The 22964-nt window shown below is 44.2% G+C and overlaps 1 protein-coding gene across 1 annotated transcript in view; it reads left to right on the plus strand.

Annotated features, from left to right (window-relative positions):
* LOC143817644 (synaptonemal complex protein 1-like) overlaps positions 1–22964 on the plus strand; it is a 307299-nt gene that overhangs the window by 168347 nt on the left and 115988 nt on the right. The window lies entirely within an intron of this gene.

Genomic DNA, 22964 nt, shown 5'->3' on the forward strand with positions numbered 1-22964 from the left:
CAAAAGTTGTTGTACAATTTGTCCTGAGTACGCTGATACCCCAAATGTGGGGGTAAACCACTGTTTGGGCGCATGGGAGAGCTTGGAAGGGAAGGAGCGCCGTTTGACTTTTCAATGCAAAATTGACAGGAATTGAGATGGGACGCCATGTTGCGTTTGGAGAGCCACTGATGTGCCTAAACATTGAAACCCCCCACAAGTGACACCATTTTGGAAAGTAGACCCCCTAAGGAACTTATCTAGATGTGTGGTGAGCACTTTGACCCACCAAGGGCTTCACAGAAGTTTATAATGCAGAGCCGTAAAAATAAAACAAAACTTTTTTCCCACAAAAATTATTTTTTAGCCCCCAGTTTTGTATTTTTCCGAGGGTAACAGGAGAAACTGGACCCCCAAAGTTGTTGTCCAATTTGTCCTGAGTGCGCTGATACCCGATATGTGGGGGGAACCACCGTTTGGGCGCATGGGAGGGCTCGGAAGGGAAGGAGCGCCATTTGGAATGCAGACTTAGATGGAATGGTCTGCAGGCGTCACATTGCGTTTGCAGAGCCCCTAATGTACCTAAACAGTAGAAACCCCCCACAAGTGACCCCATACTGGAAAGTAGACCCCCCAAGGAACTTATCTAGATGTGTTGTGAGAACTTTGATCCCCCAAGTGTTTCACTGCAGTTTATAACGCAGACCCGTGAAAATAAAAAATCCTTTTTTTTCCCACAAAAATTATATTTTAGTCCCCAGTTTTGTATTTTCCCAAGGGTAACAGGAGAAATTGGACCCCAAAAGTTTTTGTCCAATTTGTCCTGAGTATGCTGATACCCCATATGTTGGGGTAAACCCCTGTGTGGGCACACGGGAGAGCTCGGAAGGGAAGGAGCACTGTTTTACTTTTTCAACGCAGAATTGGCTGGAATTGAGATCGGACACCATGTCGCGTTTGGAGAGCCCCTGATGTGCCTAAACAGTGGAAACCCCTCAATTATAACTGAAAGCCTAATGCAAACACACCCCTAACCCTAATCCCAACGGTAACCCTAACCACACCTCTAACCCAGACACACCCCTAACCCTAATCCCAACCCTATTCCCAACTGTAAATGTAATCCAAACCCTAACCCTAACTTTAATCCCAACCCTAACTTTAGCCCCAACCCTAACTGTAGCCTTAACCCTAGCCCCAACCCTAACCCTAACCCTAGCCCTAACCCTAGCCCTAATCCTAACCCTAATCCTAACCCTAGCCCCAACCCTAGCCCTAACCCTAGCCCTAACCCTAACCCTAATGGGAAAATGGAAATAAATACTTTTTTTAATTTTTTAATTTTTCCCTAACTAAGGGGGTGATGAAGGGGGGGTTGATTTACTTTTATAGCGGGTTTTTAGCGGATTTTTATGATTGGCAGCCGTAACACACTGAAAGACGCTTTTTATTGCAAAAAATATTTTTTGCGTTACCACATTTTGAGAGCTATAATTTTTCCATAATTGAGACCACAGAGTCATGTGAGGTCCTGTTTTTTGCGGGACGAGTTGACGTTTTCATTGGTATCATTTTCGGGCACGTGACATTTTTTGATCGCTTTTTATTCTGATTTTTGAGAGGCAGAATGACCAAAAACCAGCTATTCATGAATTTCTTTTGGGGGAGGCGTTTATACCGTTCCGCGTTTGGTAAAATTGATAAAGCAGTTTTATTCTTCGGGTCAGTACGATTATAGCGATATCTCATTTATATCATTTTTTTATGTTTTGGCGCTTTTATACGATAAAAACTATTTTATAGAAAAAATAATTATTTTGGCATCACTTTATTCTGAGGACTATAACTTTTTAATTTTTTTGCTGATGATGCTGTATGGCAGCTCTTTTTTTGCGGGACAAAATGACGCTTTCAGCGGTACCATGGTTATTTATATCTGTCTTTTTGATCGCGTTTTATTCCACTTTTTATTCGGCGGTATGATAATACAGCGTTGTTTTTTGGCTCGTTTTTTTTTTTTTTTTCTTACGGTGTTTACTGAAGGAGTTAACTAGTGGGACAGTTTTATAGGTTGGGTCGTTACGGACGCGGCGATACTAAATATGTGTACTTTTATTGTTTGTTTGTTTTTATTTAGATAAAGAAATGTATTTATGGGAATAATATTTTTTTTTTCTTTATTTAGGAATTTTTTTTTTATTATTTTTTTTACACATGTGGAAATTTTTTAAAAAACTTTTTTACTTTGTCCCGGGGGGGGACATCACAGATCGGTGATCTGACAGTTTGCACAGCACTCTGTCAGATCACCGATCTGCCTTACAGCGCTGCAGGCTTACCTGTGCCTGCTCTGAGCAGGCACTCGGTAAACCACCTCCCTCCCTGCAGAACCCGGATGCCGCGGCCATCTTGGATCTGGGACCTGCAGCGAGGAAGGAGGTAGGAGACACTCGGAGCAACGCGATCACATCTCGTTGCTGCGGGGGTCTCAGGGAAACCCGCAGGGAGCCCCCTCCCTGCGCTGTGCTTCCCTATACCACCGGCACACCGCGATCATGTTTGATCGCGGTGTGCCGGGGGTTAATGTGCCGGGGGCGGTCCGTGACCGCTCCTGGCACATAGCGCCGGATGTCAGCTGCGATAGGCAGCCGCCCGTGAGCGCGGGCGATCGCGCTGGACGTACTATTCCGTCCTTGGGAAGTAGGGCCCACCCCACATGGACGGAATAGTACGTCCAATGACAGAAAGGGGTTAATGCCATAGCGGCCAAGAAATCATCCAAGTTATTTAACCGTGGGTCACGAGACTTAATCATCGGATTCGCCCAGGCGAGCGCTCGTGAGGTCAGCAGCATTATTACACAAAATACTTTGGATCTATCAGTAGGAAAACGGTCAGCATGCACATCAAAATATAGCATACATTGATTCACAAAGTCACGAAATTTGTCGCGTTCAACATTAAATCTGAATGGGGGCAACTTAGGTGGGCTAGCTGGTGGCGGTTGCCCAGAGGGTAAAGTCGCTTGTGCAGCTATTTGCTTGCTTATGTCCTGAAAAGCCCGTCCATACTGGAACTCTATGCCAGCAAGTTTGTTTTCTGGGGCTGCCATGCGGGTGCTTAAGTCCTGCAAAGTTTGTCCAAACACTTGTTGATTGTGTTCAAAGCTTCCAAACTTCTTTTGCAGACCTTCCACATCTTTCTGCAGTGATCTAATTATGGAAAACACCTGCTCTAATCTGCTTACTGCAGTCATTGTTCCAGCAGTCTCCTCTTTTCTGGCTAGAGTATCCTGTAATAATTATAAGGGATAACACAGGAGACTCTTTGCATGGACCAAGACAACTACAGGACACAGTTTTATAAGTGGTAAAGTCTATATTATCACACGGTGATTCAAACAGGTGCAGAGAGAAACTCAGGTCCACAACACTTGATGTAAATATTAAACACAGCTTAGCAGTCTAAATGGAACTTCAGAGGAAAATGCAATCACGCAGAAAGTCCAAACACAGATAGATATGCTTATAAGGCAGTTCAAGCAATGTCTTATCTCAACCAGGAAGGCCTGGGTGATAATCTCAGGTTTAAGCAGAGCAGCAACAGCTTACTTGTCCAGCAAATGCAGATGGAAGTAAACACGAGCAGCAGATGAAGGAGGATTACTGGAAACTGGTGTATGCAGCAGTAACTCAGAGCAGAGTAGCAGGATAGCCACACAGGTTCACAGGAGCAGGTATATAGCCAGGGAGTCACCAGAGTCAGGAGCTGGATGCAAGGCAGAATACTCTAGCACAGACTGAAGGCTGGGGTGGAGTTTTATAGCAGGAAGACACAGTGCACATGAGACCAAAGACACCATCTTGGAAAAGGGCAGTAATGCACAAAAGATAATAAAAATGTTCAGAGTCCTGACATTACTCCCTCCTTAGAAGCGGCCTCAGGACGATCCTGGACCTGGTTTCTCAGGGAATCTCTGATGAAAACGAGAAATCTTCTGTTGGGCATTGATGTTTTCCACAGGTTCCCAAGAGTCTTCCTCAGGGGGATATCCCTGCCATCTTATCAGATATTGGAGCCGATTCCTGCGAATCCTGGAATCAACAATTTCCTCCACCACAAATTGTTCTTGCCCATCAATCACCACAGGCTGCGGAGGTGGCACAACACATCCCTGGAAGGTATTAGAAGATACAGGGTTTAGTAAAGATACATGAAAAACTGGGTGTACCTTCATAGTCCTAGGCAGCTTCAGTCGGCAGGCCACAGAGCTCACAATACCGTTGATCTTGAAAGGGCCAATCAATTTCTGTCCAAGTTTTTGTGAAGGAAGGTTTAACTTCAGATTCTTAGTTGCTAACCACACAGAATCTCCTACCTTGAACATGGGTGCAGGTTTACGGAATCTATCAGCCGATCTCTTATAACGTTCTTGAGCTGTGGTCAGGGATTCCTTCAGAACCTCCAGATTTTGCCTCATCGCAGTCAGCCTTTCCTCCACTGCCGGAACCGGAGAATTAATTGGAGACCTAGGTAAGATACACGGATGATAACCCAGATTGGCAAAGAAAGGTGTAAATTTAGTGGAGGTGCTCTGAGAATTGAATGAAAATTCGGCTAACGGCAGCAACTCCAACCAATCATCCTGGAGATGGCTGACATAGCATCTTAGATATTGTTCCAGCGTCTGGTTGGTCCGCACAGTCTGACCATTTGTCTGGGGATGGTAAGCGGAAGAGAGACAGACATTAATATTGAGTGCAGAGCAAAACCCCTTCCAGAATCTTGAAGTGAACTGTACTCCACGGTCAGAGATGATCTCATCCGGGACCTCATGCAACCGAAAGATATAACCAAGGTATAACCAAGTTCACTGTATCTTTAGCTGAGGGGAGGCCGGTGCACGGAACAAAATGGGCAGCTTTAGTCAGGCGATCAACTACCACCATGATTGTATGCATGCCCACCGATGTAGGCAGCTCCACAATAAAGTCCATTGATATAGACCCCCAAGGGCAGGACGGAACAGGTAATGGTTGTAGAAGACCCATAGGTGCCACATGAGGAGTCTTGTAACGAGCACATACCTCGCAAGAGAGAACATAGTCCTTGGTATCCTTCAGGCAAGTTGGCCACCAGAAGAATCAGCTCAGGAACTCTTGTGTCTTCTGTACCCCCCTGTGACCAGCCAACTTGGAGTCATATACCAACTTGAGGATCTGCAGACGGACGACCTCAGGGACGTAGATATGCCGATCTCTGAACCACATGCCACCCTTAAGGACAAGATTAATATCCACATGTGGGTTGGCCAGAAATACATCACCGTCATAAGCCTCCCTGCACTCCTTCCACAAGTCCTGATCGTGGATAACTCAGATGAAATTGGCATCAGATAGAATGGACTTGGACGGGGCTCCTGGTACGGAATCCGCAGCATGCATTCGGGATAAAGCATCAGCCTTCCCATTACGAGAACCTGGACGGTACGAGATAACAAAGTTAAATTGATTTAAAAATAAGTTCCAACGAGCCTGACGATGAGAAAGACATCTAGCGGATCTAAGGAACTCTAAATGGCGATGGTCAGTTAGCACTATGATCTGTTGTGCAGCTCCTTGCAGATGATGCCTCCATTCTTTGAAAGCCACAATAATAGCCAGCAATTCCTTGTCTCCCACGTCGTAATTCTTCTCTGCTGAGGTTAGTCTATGGGAAAAGAAAGCACAAGGATGTAGCAGACCCTTCTCTCCAGTTCTTTGGGAGAGAATAGCCCCCAAAGCATTATCAGAAGCGTCCACCTCCACAATGAAAGACAGTGTTGGATCTGGGTGTATCAACAGCGGTGCTGAGGTGAAACAGATCTTAAGCCGATCAAAAGCTTCTTGAGCCTGTGATGACCACTTAAAGGGCTTTTCCTTCTTTGTCAAGGAAGTAATGGGACGGACAATATCAGAAAAATTTTGAATGAAGCATCTGTAGAAATTTGCAAAACCAATAAAACGTTGGACCTCCTTAACGTTCTTGGGTACCGGCCAGTCAAGGATAGCCTGAATCTTACCAGATTCCATGTTCAGCCCCTGGGGAGAGATGATATAACCTAAGAACTGTATCTCAAAACGATGGAACTCGCATTTCTCCGGCTTAATATACAGATGGTTCTCTTTCAGACGTCTTAAAACAGTTTTCTTCATGTTCCTGTAGAGAGTCAGAAAAGATTAGTATATCATCCAAATAGATCACCACAAACTGGTCCAACAAATCTCTGAAAATGTAATTAGCAAGGTGTTGAAATGTTGCAGGGGCGTTACAAAGCCCGAAGGGCATCACAAGATATTCAAAGTGTCCATACCGGCATCTGAATGCTGTCTTCCACTCATCCCCTGGACGAATAAGCACCAAATTATAAGCCCCACAAAGATTCAGTTTAGAGAACACCTTAGCATGGCGGACTCTTTCCAGTAATTCGGGAATCAGAGGCAAAGGGTAACGGTTTCGTCTGGTTACCTTATTAAGTTTCCGATAGTCAACACAGGGTCTCAGGGTCCCATCCTTCTTTTTTACAAAAAAATATAGGTGCCCCTGCTGGTGAGGAAGAAGGACGTATGAAGCCTTTGGCCAGATTTTCATCGATATACTCTTTTAAGGCTTGAAGCTCAGGTGCCGCCAAAGGTATACGTTACCACAAGGAATAGCTGCCCCAGGAAGCAGCTCAATGGGACAGTCATAATGCCTCTGTGGAGGAAGCTGATCTGCATTCTTCTTGTCACAGATGTCAGAGAACTCTTTATATGCTGAAGGTAAAGTAAATACCTGTACATGTGGTTCCGTAGCCATGGACTCAGGAACAGCTTCTGTTAACACTGAGTTGCTCCTTGTTGGAAAGATAATCTTCTTGGTCTCCCAGTTGATAATTGGGTTCTGAGAACGCAACCAAGGAATGCCTAAAATCACAGGAAAATGAGAAGAAATTAGCAAGAAAGAAAGTTGCTCCTGATGATTAGGCTCCAACAAAATTTCAAGTGGTATGGTCTCCTGATCCACAGGCCCAGAGATTAAAGGTGACCCATCCACTGTTTCCATGGTAATTGGAGAGGCTCTTTACTGAATTTCAATACCATGTTCCTTGGCAAATGTGATATCCATGAAACTGCCACCTGCACCAGAGTGAATCATAGCTGCACTGGAAATCCACTGTCCTGAACACAGGATATTAATAGGGAGAGAACAGTGAGAGTTCTTCTCCTTCAGCTCCTTGGGGGGTGAAGTCATAGAAAGTGAATGGAATACAGCGTTTAAAGGCAGAGATGTCAGATTTGTCATCACAGTTTTCATATTCTCCTACCGCTGTTAGCACCTTGTTAGGCCACTTGGGATACTTGGGACAGTTGATTAAAAAGTGGTCAGACTGACCGCAGTAGAAACATAGACTTTCACGAAGGCGATGCTCCCGGCGCTCATTAATCTCGCTCCTCTGAACAGAATTAATTTGCATGGGCACCTCCTCCACCTCCCGAGATGTTTTACCTGCAGGCTCTTTGGAAGGAAGGGAAAAGTTAGAAATACGGTTATATGCAGCAAACTTGTCCTGCCTACGCTCAGTAAGGCGAATGTCTATGCACACACAATGCTGTATAAATGTCTCTAGCTCTTGTGGTGACTCAGAGCGAGCTAGTTACACCGATGCCTCTACCTTGTGCCAGTCATTACACTGGCTATCCATCCACTCCAGAATCCAGTACAAAACTACTACCCTCATCCACAAAGCACTCCATGGCTCAGCACCACCCTACATCTCCTCTCTGGTCTCAGTCTACCACCCTACCCGTGCCCTCCGCTCCGCTAATGACCTCAGGTTAGCATCCTCAATAATCAGAACCTCCCACTCCCGTCTCCAAGACTTTACACGTGCTGAGCCGATTCTTTGGAATGCACTACCTAGGTTAATACAATTAATCCCCAATCCCCACAGTTTTAAGTGTGCCCTAAAAATGCATTTGTTCAGACTGGCCTACCTCCTCAACGCATTAACCTAACTATCCCTGTGTGGCCTAATTAAAACTAAAAATAAAAAAAAACACATAATCAGGTTCCTCGCATCATGTTCTCATACACTTTATGCAGTCAATAGCCCTCGGTGCCTGTACTGCTACATACTTAGGCAGTTAACTGGTTCATGCAGCTTTACTTGAACACCCGAGCCTTACACTATGGCTGGTCCAAATAACTAAAGCAATTGTTACCATCCACCTCTCGTGTCTCCCCTTTTCCTCATAGGTTGTAAGCTTGCGAGCAGGGCCCTCATTCCTCCTGGTATCTGTTTTGAACTGTGATTTCTGTTATGCTGTAATGTCTATTGTCTGTACAAGTCCCTTCTATAAGTTGTAAAGCGCTGCGGAATATGTTGGCGCTATATAAATAAAATTATTATCTTTTACAATACTAGACAGACTCCTTTTAAAAATAGGCAATTGTGCATAACTGTCCCAATTGGTATCTACCACTAATCTCCTGAATTCAGTGGCATACTCAGTAAAAGAACGTTTAACCTGGCATGAAGACAATAAAGCAGATTCAGTGGTTGCACGGCGATTAGGATCATCAAACATTAACCCCTTTATCCCCAAGGGTGGTTTGCAGGTTTGCACGTTATGGACCGGGCCAATTTTTACAATTCTGACCACTGTCCCTTTATGAGGTTATAACTCTGGAACGCTTCAAGGGATCCCAGTGATTCTGACACTCTTTTCTCGTGACATATTGTACTTCATGATTGTGGTAAAATTTCTTTGATATTACCTGCGTTTATTTGTGAAAAAAATGGAAATTTGGCGAAAATTTTGAAAATTTCGCAATTTTCCAACTTTGAATTTTTATGCAATTAAATCACAGAGATATGTCACACAAAATACTTAATAAGTAACATTTCCCACATGTCTACTTTACATCAGCACAATTTTGGAACCAACATTTTTTTTTGTTAGGGAGTTATAAGGGTTAAAAGTTGACCAGCAATTTCTCATTTTTACAACACCATTTTTTTTTAGGGACCACATCTCATTTGAAGTCATTTTGAGGGGTCTATATGATAGAAAATACCCAAGTGTGACACCATTCTAAAAACTGCACTCCTCAATGTGCTCAAAACCACATTCAAGAAGTTTATTAACCCTTCAGGTGTTTCACAGGAATTTTTGGAATGTTTAAATAAAAATGAACATTTAACTTTTTTACACAAAAAAATTACTTCAGCTCCAATTTGTTTTATTTTACCAAGTGTCACAAGAGAAAATGGACCCCAAACGTTGTTGTACAATTTGTCCTGAATACGCTGATACCGCAAATGTGGGGGTACACCACTGTTTGGGAGCATGGGAGAGCTTGGAAGGGAAGGAGCGCCGTTTGACTTTTCAATGCAAAATTGACAGGAATTGAAATGGGACGCCATGTTGCGTTTGGAGAGCCACTGATGTGCCTAAACATTGAAACCCCCCACAAGTGACACCATTTTGGAAAGTAGACCCCCTAAGGAACTTATCTAGATGTGTGGTGAGCACTTTGACCCACCAAGGGCTTCACAGAAGTTTATAATGCAGAGCTTCACAGAGTTTACAATGTTGTTGTCCAATTTGTCCTGAGTGCGCTGATACCCCATATGTGGGGGGAACCACCGCTTGGGCGCATGGGAGGGCTCGGAAGGGAAGGAGCGCCATTTGGAATGCAGACTTAGATGGAATGGTCTGCAGGCGTCACACTGCGTTTGCAGAGCCCCTAATGTACCTAAACAGTAGAAACCCCCCACAGGTGACGCCATATTGGAAACTAGACCCCCCAAGGAACTTATCTAGATGTGTTGTGAGAACTTTGATCCCCAAGTGTTTCACTACAGTTTATAAGGCAGAGCCGTGAAAATAAAAAATCCTTTTTTTTCCCACAAAAATTATATTTTAGCCCCCAGTTTTGTATTTTCCCAAGGGTAACAGGAGAAATTGGACCCCAAAAGTTTTTGTCCAGTTTTTCCTGAGTATGCTGATACCCCATATGTTGGGGTAAACCCCCGTGTGGGCACACGGGAGAGCTCGGAAGGGAAGGAGCACTGTTTTACTTTTTCAACACAGAATTGGCTGGAATTGAGATTGGACGCTATGTCGCGTTTGGAGAGCCCCTGATGTGCCTAAACAGTGGAAACCCCCCAATTATAACTGAAAGCCTAATGCAAACACACCCCTAACCCTAATCCCAACGGTAACCCTAACCACACCTCTAACCCAGACACACCCCTAACCCTAATCCCAACCCTATTCCCAACCGTAAATGTAATCCAAACCCTAACCCTAACTTTAGCCCCAACCCTAACTGTAGCCTTAACCCTAGCCCCAACCCTAACCCTAGCCCTAACCCTAGCCCTAACCCTAGCCCTAACGCTAACCCTAATCCTAACCCTAGCCCCAACCCTAGCCCTAACCCTAACCCTAACCCTAGCCCTAACCCTAGCCCTAATGGGAAAATGGAAATAAATGCGTTTTTTTAATTTTTTAATTTTTCCCTAACTAAGGGGGTGATGAAGGGGGGGTTGATTTACTTTTATAGCGGGTTTTTTAGCGGATTTTTATGATTGGCAGCTGTCACACACTGAAAGACGCTTTTTATTGCAAAAAATATTTTTTGCGTTACCACATTTTGAGAGCTATAATTTTTCCATATTTGAGACCACAGAGTCATGTGAGGTCTTGTTTTTTGCGGGACGAGTTGTCGTTTTCATTGGTATCATTTTCAGGAACGTGACATTTTTTTGATCGCTTTTTATTCTGATTTTTGAGAGGCAGAATGACCAAAAACCAGCTATTCATGAATTTCTTTTGGGGGAGGCGTTTATACTGTTCCGCGTTTGGTAAAATTGATAAAGAATTTTTATTCTTCGGGTCAGTACGATTACAGCGATATCTCATTTATATCATTTTTTTATGTTTTGGCGCTTTTATACGATAAAAACTATTTTATAGAAAAAATAATTATTTTGGCATCGCTTTATTCTGAGGACTATAACTTTTTAAGTTTTTTTACTGATGATGCTGTATAGCAGCTCTTTTTTTGCGGGACAAAATGACGCTTTCAGCGGTACCATGGCTATTTATATCTGTCTTTTTGATCGCGTTTCATTCCACTTTTTATTCGGCGGTATGATAATAAAGCGTTGTTTTTTGGCTCGTTTTTTTTTTTTTTTCTTACGGTGTTTACTGAAGGGGTTAACTAGTGGGACAGTTTTATAGGTTGGGTCGTTACGGACGCGGCGATACTAAATATGTGTACTTTTATTGTTTGTTTTTTTTATTTAGATAAAGAAATGTATTTATGGGAATAATATATTTTTTTTTTCTTTATTTAGGATTTTTTTTTTATATTTTTTTTTTACACATGTGGAAAATTTTTTTAAAACTTTTTTACTTTGTCCCAGGGAGGGACATCACAGATCGGTGATCTGACAGTTTGCACAACACTCTGTCAGATCACCGATCTGCCTTACAGCGCTGCAGGTTTATCAGTGCCTGCTCTGAGCAGGCACTCGGTAAGCCACCTCCCTCCCTGCAGGACCCGGATGCCACGGCCATCTTGGATCCGGGACCTGCAGCGAGGAAGGAGGTAGGAGACCCTTGGAGCAACGCGATCACATCGCGTTGCTGCGGGGGTCTCAGGGAAGCCCGAAGGGAGCCCCCTCCCTGCGCGATGCTTCCCTATACCGCCGGCACACCGCAATCATGTTTGATCGCGGTGTGCAGGGGGTTATTGTGCCGGGGGCGGTCCGTGACTGCTCCTGGCACATAGCGCCGGATGTCAGCTGCGATAGGCAGCTGACACCCGGCCGTGATCGGCCGCGCTCCCCCTGTGAGCGCGGGCGATCGCGCTGGACGTACTATTCCGTCCTTGGAAAGTAGGGCCCACCCCACATGGACGGAATAGTACGTCCAATGACAGAAAGGGGTTAATGCCATAGCGGCCAAGAAATCATCCAAGTTATTTAACCGTGGGTCACGAGACTCAATCATCGGATTCGCCCAGGCGAGCGCTCGTGAGGTCAGCAGCATTATTACACAAAATACTTTGGATCTATCAGTAGGAAAATGGTCAGCATGCATATCAAAATATAGCATACATTGATTCACAAAGTCACGAAATTTGTCGCGTTCGCCATTAAATCTGAATGGGGGCAACTTAGGTGGGCTAGCTGGTGGCGGTTGCCCAGAGGGTAAAGTCGCTTGTGCAGCTATTTGCGTGCTTATGTCCTGAAAAGCCCGTCCATACTGGAACTCTATGCCAGCAAGTTTGTTTTCCGGGGCTGCCATGCGGGTGCTTAAGTCCTGCAAAGTTTGTCCAAACACTTGTTGATTGTGTTCAAAGCTTCCAAACTTCTTTTGCAGACCTTCCACATCTTTCTGCAGTGATCTAATTATGGAAAACACCTGCTCTAATCTGCTTTCTGCAGTCATTGTTCCAGCAGTCTCCTCTTTTCTGGCTAGAGTATCCTGTAATAATTATAGGAGATAACTCAGGAGACTCTTTGCATGGAACAAGACAACTACAGGACACAGTTTTATAAGTGGTAAAGTCTATATTATCACACCGTGATTCAATCAGGTGCAGGGAGAAATTCAAGTCCACAACACTTGGTGTAAATATTAAACGCAGCTTAGCAGTCTAAAGGGAACTTCAGAGGAAAATGCAATCACGCAGAAAGTCTATGAAGCACAGTTATTCTTGAGGATACTTGACACGAATAAATCCTTGTTTTAGTCCAAACACAGATAGATATGCTTATAAGGCAGTTCAAGCAATGTCTTATCTCAACCAAGAAGGCCTGGGTGTGTAATAATTATAGGGGATAACTCAGGAGACTCTTTGCGTGGAACAAGACAACTACAGGACACAGTTTTATAAGTGGTAAAGTCTATATTATCACACGGTGATTCAAACAGGTGCAGAGAGAAACTCAGGTCCACAACACTTGGTGTAAATAATAAACGCAGCTTAGCAGTCTATAGGAAACTTCAGAGCAAAATGCAATCAAGCAGAAAGTCTATGAAGCACAGTTATTCTTGAGGATACTTGACACGAATAAATCCTTGTCTTAGTCCAGACACAGAAAGATATGCTTATAGGCAGTTCAAATCATATCTTAGCTCAACCAGGGAGGCCTGGTTAATAGTCTCAGGTTAATGCAAAGCAGCAGCAGCTTACATGTCCAGCAAATGCAGGTGGAAGTAAACACGAGCAGCAGATGGAGGATTACTGCAAACTTGTGTATGCAGCAGGAACTCAGAGCAGAGTAGCAGGATCACCACACAGGTTCACAGGAGCAGGTGTATAGCCAGGGAGTAATCAGAGGTCAGGAGCTAGATGCAAGGCAGAATACTCTAGCACAGACTGAAGGCTGGGGTGGAGTTTTTTAGCAGGAAGGCACAGTGCACATGAGACCAAGGACGCCATCTTGGAAAAGGGCAGTAATGCACAAAAGGTAAAAAATGTTCAGAGTCCTGACAGGGTGATAATCTCAGGTTTAAGCAGAGCAGCAACAGCTTACATGTCCAGCAAATGCAGATGGAAGTAAACACAAGCAGCAGATGAAGGAGGATTACTGGAAACTGGTGTATGCAGCAGGAACTCAGAGCAGAGTAGCAGGATAACCACACAGGTTCACAGGAGCAGGTATATAGCCAGGGAGTCACCAGAGTCAGGAGCTGGATGCAAGGCAGAATACTCTAGCACAGACTGAAGGCTGGAGTGGAGTTTTATAGCAGGAAGACACAGTGCACTTGAGACAAAAGACGCCGTCTTGGAAAAGGGCAGTAATGCACAAAAGGTAATAAAAATGTTCAGAGTCCTGACAGTAAAATGGACAGGTCCTTGAGGGGAGATATGTATCATCGAGGTTGATAGCTGCGATGATGTGAGCTCGGAAAGCTTTCTCCAGTTCATATAGTGCTGAGAGATTTATTAGAGCATTCAAGGGCCGGGTTTTACAAGCAGTCAAGAGATGGGTGGGAGTGACTTCTCACATACTCCCACCCCAGTGGCGTGATTTGTCAGATAAAACGGAGACCAAGTGTCTCATTCAGTCTCTGCGACTGGAGGTGTCTAGGTCTCCAGTGTGTTTGCTAAAGACACTGACATGAGCGGGCGAACCCACAGTACTAATGGACTGTTGATTTTCTGTTTCACTTGGTGCCAAAGAAGGCCATCTTTTGTTTTGCTTATGCTTAAGCAGGTTTGTGGATTTGTAATAAACCTGACTGGATATTTTATGTAATTGCTTCCTGTGCCTACTTCAACTGCAGCTGAGTGAGTACAAAACCCTACAAGATTCACTCAGTGAAAAAAATTATTAATCTGCACTGTTCCAATGAATAACATTGGTCTGAGTGTCTATTTTGTTAAAGGGAACCTGTCACCCCCAAAATCGAAGGTGAGCTAAGCCCACCGACATCAGGGGCTTATCTACAGCATTCTGGAATGCTGTAGATAAGCCCCGATGTATCCTGAGAAGAGAAGAAAAAGAGGTTATGTTATACTCACCCAGGGGTGGTCCCGCTGGTGGTCGGCTGATGGGCGTCGCGGTCCGGTCTGGCGCCTCCTCTCCATCAGATGACGTCCTCTTCTGGCCTTCACGCTGCAGCTCCGGCGCAGGCACACTTTGTCTGGCCTGTTGAGGGTAGAGCAAAGTACTGCAGTGCGCAGGCGCCGAAGCCACAGCCTGAAGACAAGAAGAGGACATCATCGTAAGAATATGGGAGGCCCCGGACCGGACCACGATGCCCATTGGACTAGAACAGAACTGGGACCACCCCTGGGTGAGTATAATCTAACCTCTTTTTCTCATCTTTCAGGATACATCTGGGGCTTATCTACAGCATTACAGAATGCTGTAGATAAGCCCCTGATGCCGGTGGGCTTAGCTCACCTCCGATTCTCTGGGTGACAGGTTCCCTTTAACACATAGGACTTGGACTGCAAATACTGTCCTGTTCATGAGCCGAAATAGATAAACAAAATTAAATCAGTGGTTTCAGACGATCATTTAGACCTCCTTCAAACATTCTGATATTTCCGATACTGGAATAACCAGGACATACTGGAATAGAATGCAGAATAGAAATGACAGATATTTAGGTGTTATATGAGCAAAGATAGAGAATAGATAGAGAGATATCCGTGCGCCATATGATTAGTGTAGTGCATGTGTAATTTAATTTGCATGAATTTAAGCAAAAAAAAAATTTATTAAAAAAATAGGGTCTCCCTTATTTTTAATAACCAGCTAAGGGAAAACAGACAGTTGTGAGCCCGTCTTATTAGTCTGTGAACTATGGAGCTTACCAGCTTAGCAATATCGCCTCACAGCTGTCTGCTTAGCCTTTACTGGTTATTAAAAAGGGGGATTTCTCAAAAATGATGTGGGGTCCCCCCATTATTAATAACCAGCAAAGCCTAATAAAACAGCTGCGGGGTGATATTAATAGGATGCAAGAGTCCAAGGATATTGGTCTCTTCCCAGCCCAGTAAAACCAGCCCTCAGCCACCCTCAGCCACCACAGAAATGGCGCATCCATTAGATGTGCCAATTCTGGCCCTTAGCTTTGGCTCTTCCCAATAGTCCTGATGCATTGGCAATCGGGGTAATGGTTTTGGGGTTGATACCAGCTGCATAATCTCTGCTGACATGGAGCCCAGGGACTAGTAATGAAGAGGCGTCTGTCAGACACCCCCATTACTAACTCTGTAGTCAAAGGAAATAAACACACACAAAAGTCCTTTATTTGTAAAAAAACAAAAAACACTTCCCAACAATTTCCCTTTTTTACCCATTTATTACCCCGCAAAAATAATCCATTGTGGTCCGCCGAGGTCCATATAGAGGTTCCACAATGATCCCCATCTTCTGTGACCTGTGTATGGAGCCCTGTTCAGAGAACTAATCTCCATAGACTGAAGCAACAGCCACTTCCAGTTTTCACGCTTTTCTTTTGACAATAGGATAAGTAATGGGGGTGTCTCACAGACACCTCTGCATTAATAATCTCTGGGCTTGATGTCAGTGGACATTACACAGCTGAAATCAACCCCAAAACCATTACCTCAATTTCCAACGCACCAGAGCAATCGGGAAGAGCCGCAGCTAAGCACCAGAATTGGCGTATCTAATGGATGCGCTATTTGTGGGGCTACTGAATGCTGGTGTTATTAGTTTAGGAAGGGCCAATATCCATGGCTCTTTCCCAGTCTATTGAGATCAGGATGCAGCTGTCTGTTTAGTCTTTGCTGGTTATTAAAAATAGGGGGACCCCCATATAATTTTTTGAGGGTTCTCCCTTTTTAATAACCAGTAAAGGCTACGTAGACATCTGTGAACTCTTATTAATAGGCTTGGAATCTCCATAGATATTGGCTCTTCCCAGAATAATAACACCAGCCCCCAGCTGTCTGCTTTCCTTCAGCTGGTTATTAAAAATAAGGGGGACCCCACCCATTTTTTTAAATTTATTTATTTAATGCTCACAATTCACAGATGATGGTTTGCTGTCTAAAACTGTCATCAGCATCACCTGGTCTCGCAGAACACAGGGAAACAAGCAAGGATGAAGACAGTTGTAGTCCGCACCCAGCACCTTGGAACAGTGCTAACTGTAAAGCTTTTCCTAGAGCCCGGAGCATTTCACTCCAGTACACGTCACTCTGATGACACACGATAACATCCGTGTATATGTGTGCAGGACACATTGCGGTCCATGCTGCCGAAAAAAAACGGACATGTCTACATGTGGGTCACACAGACACACGGTCCATCTGAACACACTGACATGTACGCAGACTCATAGATTTGAATGGGTCTACTTGTGTAACTGTCTCCAGTACATGTTAAAACTGACACCACATGTTACGGAGACACTGATATGTGAAGGAGGCCTTATGATGAGCGTTTAGAAACAATAAAATCCCCCAAAACTGAAGCAATGAAGCCCAAATAATAAAAAAATAGCAAATCTTTATTGAGAAGTATATAAAACATGGTAAAAAAAGGGAGAAAGCAAAATGATTGGAGAAACCTGCGCAATAACAATTGCCACAAATACATATAAAGGATACCATAGATAAACTTTACAATTAATTTCTTGAAGAAAATAGTCCCAATATGTGCTCATTCTGTGGGGTGTGAGTTGTTATGATCCTAGTGGCTGAGGATCACAAAACGGACTAGCTAAGTTTATGAACATAGACACGAGCTCTAGGGAGGTGGTAACTGGACTGACCACAAACCTGATCCTAACTGTTATGACCCCAATGGCGAGGGTCTCAGAGGAACAAGTAAGTCTGCGAAGTACAAAAAATCCAGCTCATAGGGCAGTGGTAACTGGGTTGACCATATATCTACTCCTAACGCCAACACTAGAAGTAGCCGGGGAACATGCCTACGTTGGTCGCTAGATGTCTCGCGCCAGCCGGAGGACTAACTACCCCCTAGAAGAGGAAAACAAAGACCTCTCTTGCCTCCAGAGAATGGACCCCAAAAGTAGGATACAAGCCCCCCACAAATAATAACGGTGAGGTAAGAGGAAATGACAAACACAGAGATGAACTAGGTTTAGCAAAGAGAGGCCCACTTACTAATAGCAGAATGTAGTAAGATAACTTATATGGTCAACAAAAACCCTATCAAAAAATCCACACTGGAGATTCAAGAACCCCCGAACCGTCTAACGGCCCGGGGGGAGAACTCCAGCCTCCCTAGAGCTTCCAGCAAGGTTAGGATACAGATTATGTACAAGCTGGACAAAAATGCAAACAAAAACAAATAGCAAAAAGCAAGAAAGCAGACTTAGCTTAATTTAGCAGGAACCAGGATCAGTAGCCAAGAGCACAACAGATTAGCTCTGATTATAACGTTGCCAGGCATGGAACTGAAGGTCCAGGGAGCTTATATAGCAACACCCCTGACCTAACGACCCAGGTGAGCATACAAGGGATGGCAGACATTCCCAGAGTCAAATCACTAGTAACCACTAGAGGGAGCCAAAAAGGTAAATTCACAACACCTAACCAACACACTAAAGGTAGCCGGTGAACGTACCTAAATTCCTGGACGTCTCGACGCAGCCTGAGACACTATCTACTCCTGGAAGGAAAGTAAGACCTCACTTGCCTCAAGAGAAATCACCCCAAAGATATAGAAAAGCCCCCAACAAATAATAACGGTGAGGTAAGGGGAAAACACAAACGTAGAATGAAAACAGATTCAGCAAATGAGGCCCACTAATACTAGATAGCAGAAGACAGATAGGGAACTGTGCAGTCAGTAAAAAACCCTATGCAAAATATCCACGCTGAGAATACAAGAACCCCCACACCAACTAACCGTGTGAGGGGAGAAACTCAGCCCCCTAGAGCTACCAGCAAGCAAGGAAATCACATATTAGCAAGCTGGACAAGAAACAAAAAATAAAGCAAGAAACATATGACCACTGATGGTCAAAAATGAACCAAGCAAAACTTAGCTTCTCTTGAAGAGACAGATAACGAAGGACTGCAGGAGAGCTCCAAAATAGCACTGAAGACATTGACAGCAGGCAAGGAATAATGGTCCAGGTGAGCTAAATAGCAAACCTGAATAGCAAGAGACGAAACAGCTGATTCCAGCCAAAGAGCCGCAGTAAAACAAAAAGGCCACTAGAGGGAGACAAAACAGAGAACTCACACAGTCTAAATGCAATCAGGAACTATATAAATGATACAAGATCAATAAAGTGCTAGTGCAATAAAATATATTGGAGTATATCCAAAAAAAGGGGACCCAGACGATACCTTAAGTAGGATAATAATAAACAACCAGGCAAACAGGAATACATGAATGCTATATCCAGCATCAGCTTTTGAAGCAAGTAAAATTTATAATAAGGTGCCAGTGCACTGGAAAAGATAAATTATATCCGTATAACCTGCATGCAGAGAGATTCCTTGTGTAGAATGGTGAAGTATATACATGTAGTATAAGGCAGAAACAAGGGGATTTTAACCCAGAGATGCTGCTACTTCATTGATATGAAATCAATCGATCTGCTTCATCCTCCGGTATGTCTGCTGGCTGCCACCCCAATCCCATCACCATAACCCAACTTTCCTGATCTTCCTCACCCTGCTATTCCTGGTATGTCCGCTGGCTGCAACCCCAATCCCATCACCATCACCCAACTTTCCTGATCTTCCTCACCCTGCTATTCCTTGTATGTCTGCTGTCTGCAACCCCAATCCCATCACCATCACCCAACTTTCCTGATCTTCCTCACCCTGCTATTCCTTGCATGTCCGCTGACTGCAATTACTGTTTTCTTTTTCCTCTTCCCCTGCATGTTTTCTCATTTTAATTCCTTGATGCCAATACGCAGTTGGCTTTATCTTTCCATTTAGATCTATATCCCCTTTTATTTTAACTTCTGACTTCTAATTAATCTCCTCCTGTGGCTGTGACCAGTCTCCCTGCTGCTCCTCCCTCCTGATCACATTTGGCCTATTTCATGTGTACTTAGCCTGTTATAAATTCAGAGACACAGGTCTGTCTGGACCGTGATCTGTTTTTAGAAGGATGACATCAGAAATAAGCCAGAAATGTGCCAGAAGTGAAAAGAAGGTAAGACTAACCACTGATAATAAATGTACTAAACTTCTTTCCCTTTCCTCCACATTTACTCTCATCATGTTGACATATGCTCTAACAGTGTTGGCTCCATTACTCCTCACTCTCCTTCGCTATCCCCAAACCCCATCACCCTCTAACCAAGAAATAATCTCTCCTTCCCTCTTGCCTCCCCACCTCACCACCTCTGCTGACCTGCTCCTCAACCTCAGATCTCTGTTAATAAAACACAAAACAAGCCACCCACTCTCCTTCTCCCACCTGCTGTGTCTCTCTCTGCTTCTCCTCACTGCTGGTGACATATCTCCCAATCCTGGACCCCCACAGCTCCTACCTCCCATTACTACCCCCTCCTATCGCTCCCAACCCAATATAAACACCTGAAACCTTGCCCACCTTAAATCCGTGCCCATGACGCTCACCCCCCCTGCACCCTCTCTCTGGATCACTATGGAATGCCTGCTCCATCTGCAATAAACTCCACGTCATTCACGACCTCTTTACCTCTCGTAATCTTTTCTTTCTGGGCATCACCGAAACATGGCTGACATCCTCTGATACAGCCCCCCCTGCTGCACTATGTTACGGTGGCCTCCACTTCACCCACTCTCCTCACCCTGGCAACAAAAATGGTGGATTAGTGGGCCTTCTCCTTTCTTCCAACTGTACCTTTAACCCAATCCCACCTCTACCCTCCCTTATCCTCCCTTCTTTTGAAGTCCACCAGTAGCATCTACTCCCCCTACAACCTCCAAATGGCTGTCATATACTGACCTTCGGGCCTGACCACTGCCTTTATTGACCAATTCTCCACCTGGCTCCCTCACTTTCTCTCTGCTGACATTCCCACCATCATCATGGGTGACTTCAACATCCCCATTGACACCCACCAGTCAACAGCCTCCAAACTCCTGTCCCTTACTTCATCTTTTGGATTTACTCGGTGGTCCTCCTCAGCCACCCACACAGACGGACACACATTATACCTTCTCTTCACCCGTTTCTGCTCCCTATCTAACTTCACCACCTCCTCTCTCCCTCGATCTGACCACCATCTACTCACTTTCTCATCCCTGTCCTCCTCACCTGTCACCCATGTCCAGCAACATGCGCACCCACGCAGGAACCTCGCACACCTAGACACCCACACACTCTCTGACTCTATCCTACCACTAGCATCCATATCCTCACTCCATGACACAGACACTGCCACTGATTTCTACAATGCCACTCTTGAATCAGCTATTGACACGGTCGCCCCAGTCATGCATAGCAGAGTGCGACAAATCAGTAGACAACCCTGACACATTAGCATCACTAAAAAGCTTTGGCAAGTATCCAGAATTGCAGAACTGCGTTGGAAGAAAACGCATTCACAAGATGATTTCACTGCATTCAAACAAGCAACACTCGCATTCAAATCAGCTCTCACCTTTCTGCTCTCCAGAATCCCAGAGTGTCTATCAGCCATATCCTTCGTCTTCTCCTCTCGCTTCCTCAAGCTCAATATGGACAAATCTCAACTAATTATCTTACCTCCATCTCGCATATCTTCCCTACCTGATCTATCTATCAAAATAAACAAAATCACACTTTCCCCTGTCCCCAAAATCCGCTGTCTCGGAGTAATCCTTGACTCTGCCCTGTCCTTCAAACCACACATCCAAGCTCTCGCCTCTTCCTGTCGCCTCCAGCTCAAAAATATTTTCAGAATCCCTCCTTTCCTCAACCCTCACTCTACCAAAATGCTCGTGCATGCACTCATCATCTCCCGCCTTGACTACTGCAACATCCTCCTCTATGGCCTACCTTGTAATAGTCTCGCACCCCTCCAGTCCATCCTTAACTCTGCTGCCCAACTAATTAATCTCTCTCCTCGCTATACTCCTGCTTCCCCTCTTTGCAAATTCTTTCACTGGCTCCCAATTTCCCAACATATCCAGTTTAAAATACTAACACTGACCTACAAAGTCATCCATAACCTTTCTCCTCCGTATATTTACAAACTAATCTCTCACTATCTTCGCTCACGTAATCTCCAGTCCTCCCAAGACCTCCTTTTCTCCTCCTCACTTATTCGCTCCTCACCCAATTGCCTCCAAGACTTCTCCCGAATATCCCCCATCCTCTGGAATTCCGTGCCCCAACACGTCCGGTTATCCACCACGTTTGGATCCTTCAAAAGAAACCTGAAAACTCACCTCTTCAAAGAAGCTTACAGCCTGTAATGACCACACGGCCACCTCAACACCATCTGAGCTACTGCAACCCTCGACCTATTGTCTCCTTCCCCATAATCCTGTAGAATGTACCTTAGTGGGATTGATGCACAGGGAAACCCAAAAGTAGAGTCCGCATTATGGCTTCCTGGGTGTGTTTAGAAACAAGTTGCATGAAACAGTCACTGTATTCTTTGGACAATTGGACACAACAGAATATAGAGTGCACCTTAGATTTAGATGATAAAAAAAACCAGGAAAATTATTTTATGATAAGTAAGGCCACGTGCACACTTTCAGTATTTTTTTAGTCTTTTTATCTCAGTATTCGTAATCGTAATCCCAAACCAGGAGTGGTTTTGGCTTCAAATACTGAGATAAAAAACTCACTAAGTACTCAAAGCGTGCTCGTGGTCTAAGGATATTTTCACATGTCACATTTGTGCAGCGAAAAACGCTGCAATATACTGCCCAAACAAAGTGAATGAGATTTCTGAAATTAATGCACACTTTGCTTGTTTATTCCATGCAGATTTGAAACAGTTTAAAATCTTCAGCATGTCAGTATTTACAGAGTTTTCATCCATTCTAATGACTGGGGAAAATGCATACAAAACATGAAAAACTGCAAAAATGCACATTTTTATGAAGCATTTTTCCTGCATCCATTGATTCTCACATGTGAACGCATCAAATGCGATATGCTAATGACACTCGGCTCCAGTTCTGCTGCTACTAATATTACTACTTAATTTGTATTAATTACAATGAAAGGGTCTGATTAAACAGTAAAAATCCTGGCAAAGCTTCGTGGAACAGCATCCACAGCCTTTACTGTGATTTAGCAACACGTGATTCTGGTGTAAGTTAATACTGCTGTGGTACAAAGAGTCATCTGAGTACGCTAATAATGGTTCTACATAGAGCCCTTGTGTGATTACATTTCCTTCTTCAGGCCCTTTTAGTATGATCTATGACTTCTTCAGGCCCTTTTAGTATGATCTATGACTTCTTCAGGCCCTTTTAGTATGATCTATGAAAGTTATGAATGACCACTTACCAACACAGGACAGTCTATTGCTGTTGGT

Source organism: Ranitomeya variabilis, chromosome 3 (genome assembly GCF_051348905.1).
Source record: "Ranitomeya variabilis isolate aRanVar5 chromosome 3, aRanVar5.hap1, whole genome shotgun sequence".
NCBI classification, from domain to species: Eukaryota; Metazoa; Chordata; class Amphibia; order Anura; family Dendrobatidae; genus Ranitomeya; species Ranitomeya variabilis.